Here is a 4649-nt window from a genome sequence, read left to right as displayed (position 1 = left end):
TGTATTTACCAATAATGTTCATGGGGTATATTTTGCCAGTTGACATTACTTTAGTAAAGTTACTATTATATGGTCAACACCTGCCCCATAAATATAGAATAGAGAAGTTATATTATATTTGTGTTTGGTGAAATGAAGTGTTACCCAAACTCTGATGTGGTGAAGACCTTTCATGCTCCCTGTATTTATGGGAGCTGCATACCATTTAACATATACCAAATTTGGTAAGCAAACAAGTTTGACTCAAAGTTCAACTTTACATGATCTCTGTGACCGGAGATTGGGTCATTCTAGTTTTAATGTATAGTTTCAACTAAGTTGGAATTCTAAATATGTTTTAAAGTTTTAAATTGAATTTTTATATTAAGTTTTTTGCTGAGTTGCCACACATTGACTAAAAGGCAGATTTGGTCACTAAATCATGGAGTTTTCTCTTCATTAGCATAGGAAGCCATCAGCAGTTTACTTCAAGATTAGATATTACTTAAGAAGATGTAATTACAAAGAACAGAGCCTTATCATTTTCTAAAGCAACATGACGTAATGGTGAGTGAGACCAGAAGCCAGATCTCTGGAACTGTATTTCTGTTACTGTCCAAAGTAGTGTGTGGTTGTATAACTCCTTCAACTCTCTGAATCCTAATTTCCTTAATTAAAAAATATAGGCTTTATAATGGTTTTTGTTTATGTTTGAATTGAGGATTGACCCAGGGGCACTTAAACACTGAGCCAGATCTCTTGTGCCTTTTATTTTTTATTTTGAGACATAGTCTCATTAAGTTGCTGAGGGTGTCATTAAATTGCTGAGATTAGCCTCCAACTTGTGATCCTCCTATTTCTACCTCCTGAGTTGTGGGAATTATTAGGAGTGAGCCACTGCATCTAGCTAGACTCCATAATGTAAGATTGTTTTAGTGTTCAGAGATAATTTATGTAAAAGTGAAAACATAGTCTTCGATAGAGAAAATAAAAATATAAATGTATTGTTGGTGTGATTAGCATAGTACTATTATTCTTTTATTTTTAGTTGACTATCTTATAATTATTCTGATACTATAAGTATTTTCCATTTATCTTATTGTGATAGAAATGAAACTATCATCACCACTGTCTGTAGCAAAGACACTGTTGCATGTCTTCTGTGATTACTTTAGGTTGGATAATGAAGCTCCAATAAATGGATGACAAACATAACATCTGGGACATATTATGTTTCATTTTAAATTTTTATTCTGTTAAAAAACACATGACAATTTGCCATTAAAATCATTTTAAGTGTACAATTCAGTAGTGTTGAGTATATTCACATTGCTGTGAAACAGATCACTGGAATTTCCTCATTTTTCAAATCTTCAATTTTATAAACATAAATTGCAATTTTGTTTTTCACTCTGTCCAGTGCCCATCCCTGGTAACCAGCATTCTGCTTTTTGTTTTTTTTTTTTTGTTTCCTTATATAAATGGAATTATATGGTATTAGTTTTTTGGTGACTGACTTATTTCACTTAGCACAGTGTCCTCCAGAGGAACCCATATTGTTGCATGTGGTAGCATTGGTAGCATTTCCTTCCTTTTAAGGTTGAATAATATTCTATTTTAGGTATATATAACATTTTGTTTATTCATTAAACATTTGAGTTGCTTCCATTTCTTGTCTAATTTCAGTATTTTAAAATGTAAAATGTGATAATATATACAATCAGATATTATGATATAATATTTTATGCATATCTAAGCACATAATAAAAAAGTTTTATGAGTAGAACAAAATGCCATCTTAATTAATTTTCCGCCAAAACAATCTTATTTCCCCTAAGCATAATCACCCTTAAGGTTCAATATCCCAATAACATTATAAATAATGTTATACATATATAGGTAAATATCAAAATAGAACTATGTATATTATGATATTATATTTACTACCCTGCTTTCTTTTTAAATGAAGCACTCTAGCTCTCAAAAGAACTCTACTGAATTCATCAACACTGTTTATTAAATATGTGATTAATCATCTATGTGATCTGCTTCCAATATCATCTTATCCTTCAACTTTTTTTTGAGGCTTAGTATATTTTCAGAAAAGTGCATACACTAGTTAATGTATTTCCACAAATTAATTCCCCTAGATCCCAAAATAGTTAGTTAGAGACAGAATCCTTCTAGTTACTACCAAGTCCCAGGGGCAACCAGTCTCCTGACTACTAATGGCATCGATTAATTTCGCCATTGGTGTATTTAAAGTAAATGGAATCATGCATGATATTATGTTTTGTTCCTGGTGTATTTCATCCAGCTTTATATTTGTGACTTTTATCCATACTGTTGCCATACTGGTAGCATTTCATTCTCATTGCCCCAGGTGCATTTGTATGTATACAACACAGCATAGTTATTCATTTTACTTTTGATTAGCATTTAGGTATTTTTAATTTTGAGGTGACTAAAAATATAGTTGCTGTGAACAATTTCATTCATGTCTTTTATTGTACACATGCACATATTTCTGATGGCTCTGTACCTGGGAGTGGAATTACTGAGTCAAAAAGCATACACAGGCTTATCTTTATAAGAGATACTGAAAAAGCCAGTTTCTAAAACATCTGTACCAGTTAACATTCTAATCAGCAGTGTGTAAATAATCAGTGTCTTCAATTTATTGTCATATTTTGTATTTTCCATCATTATGGTAGACATTCTGGTGAGTATGCAGAGGTATCACATTAAAAAAGACAAGTGTCTTGAACCATTTCTGGAAATTCATGAAGACTACAAAGATTGGTTCTGGCTACAGAGCTAAAATTTGAGGGTCAGAGTCACAGTGAAAATTATTTCCCATTGTACATTTTTGGCACTATTTGAATTTTTTTACCTTGTGTAATTTTTAAACTACTTTTCAAGGTTTTGATTCCTTTCAGTTCCTTTTCCATTGTTAAAAAAAAAAAAAAGTCATATAAGCCTATTGTCTTGGTCTATAAAGCAATCCAGCTTTCAATCCATGGCCACTGGAAGTTGGACAATATCTGTGGACAGACCAAGAAGATGAGAACTAAAATTGCAAATAAGGCGCCACCCCGCCCACCTCCTGGCTTCATCTGCCCGCTGCGCAGCTCCGCGGACCCTTGCCCGCCGCCAAAACGCTCCTGCAGGTTCCAGTGCTGCCACTGGCGGCAGTTGGAGAATTCAGCAGCCACAGAACCAAGTGGATGAGATTGTGAACATAATAAGAGTCTATGTGGACAAGGTGTTAAAAAGAGACCAGAAGCTCTCTGAGCTAGATGACCTGCAGATGCATTGCAGGCAGGAGCTTCTCAATTTGAGACAAGTGCTGCCAAGTTGAAGAGAAAATATTGGTGGAAGAATTGCAAGATGTGGGCAATAGGGATCAGCGTTCTGGTCATTATCGTCGTCATCATCATTGTATGGAGTGTCTCTTAATGAAGAACTGGTGAAACTCAAGCCTGCTGTCCAGGAAACCTCTTCAAGACTTTTGACTTAGAACCTGCTATATTATCCAGCTTACCTACTGTTATTTGCAAAATGATTATTTTTTGTTAGTTCATGTAAAGTTTGGTTTCTAGGCTGTGTGCCCTTGTTTTTTAATTTACACTCCAAACCAGAGGGCCAGCCCGCCCACGCTTTGCACAGTGCCTTCACAGATCTACCTACCAGCAGTAGAGGACGTCTGGACTCCAGAGGGCTGTAATCTAGAATTAATGTTATCACTCATTCATTGCCATTGACTCCAGTTAAGGGAATCCATTGCAAGTTCACTATCCTGATCATTTGACATTATCTTTAGAGCCACATTTAAACCTTAGGGTAATCAGATTTCCAACTTGTGCCTTCCAAGAAGAACACTACTGCCTAATACTGATCTGTGACAATAACAGGCTGTGCCTTATTTTGATACTTTCTTGGTTCTCTGTAAGCCCTCTTCTTTTTGTAAGCACTACTGACTCTTGCTGTATTTAAAATAAGATACTGGTAAAGAATTTTTGCTCTTTTGTTAGATATGAAGATGCTTACTTTCTTGTTATTGTTATATATCATTTGCTAAAATATTAATCAGAAATAACACCTTTAAAAAGTTTTTCATAAAAAAATAAATAAATAAAATTGCAAATAAGATGGAAACTTTGGAATAATGTGAAAAGCTAAATATACAAGACCTCTCGAGTATCATTTATTATTCTCTTCTTTATTTAGTCACAGATATTATATATACCTAGGCAAGTGCCTCTGCCTCCTCATTCCAGTGAGCCAAGAGACAAACCATTAACCTGATAAATGGGGATATAATCATAATCTCCAAATCTCCAATGTTATGGAGAGACAGAAAATTTATGGACAAAGTCAAGATTTAAGAAACACGATGTGCTAAGATTTCATTTTTGATGACTACTGACTGGAATTATCCTGAATGACTCGACTGACAAGATGACTAAGGTTTTGAGAGATTTGTATTGTTAGGGAAATACACGTATGTAAATCATCTACCTGATTCCCTCAAGGAGCTACAGAACCTAGACTACTACTCTTAACTACCATTTAGGTTGCAAAGCCCTGTGCACGGGAGCAACGTGTTCCCTGGTGCCCTGGTGAGGGTGACAGTGAAGAACAATGGGCAAGGAAGGTGGGTCAAAGTA

At 34.8% G+C, this 4649-nt stretch overlaps 1 pseudogene across 1 annotated transcript; it reads left to right on the top strand.

Annotated features, from left to right (window-relative positions):
• Positions 1-535: 535 nt before the first annotated feature.
• On the top strand, positions 536-4014 carry LOC306667639 (vesicle-associated membrane protein 3-like; annotated as a pseudogene). Its single transcript has 2 exons — positions 536-540; positions 3067-4014. The product of its transcript is annotated as a vesicle-associated membrane protein 3-like (transcript).
• The last annotated feature ends 635 nt before the right edge of the window (positions 4015-4649 follow it).

The sequence above is a fragment of the Sciurus vulgaris genome (assembly GCF_902686455.1).
Source record: "Sciurus vulgaris genome assembly, chromosome: 8".
Classification (NCBI taxonomy): domain Eukaryota; kingdom Metazoa; phylum Chordata; class Mammalia; order Rodentia; family Sciuridae; genus Sciurus; species Sciurus vulgaris.
The sequence above is the reverse complement of the archived record's forward strand: the minus strand, read 5'-3'. Positions and strand labels throughout refer to the sequence as shown.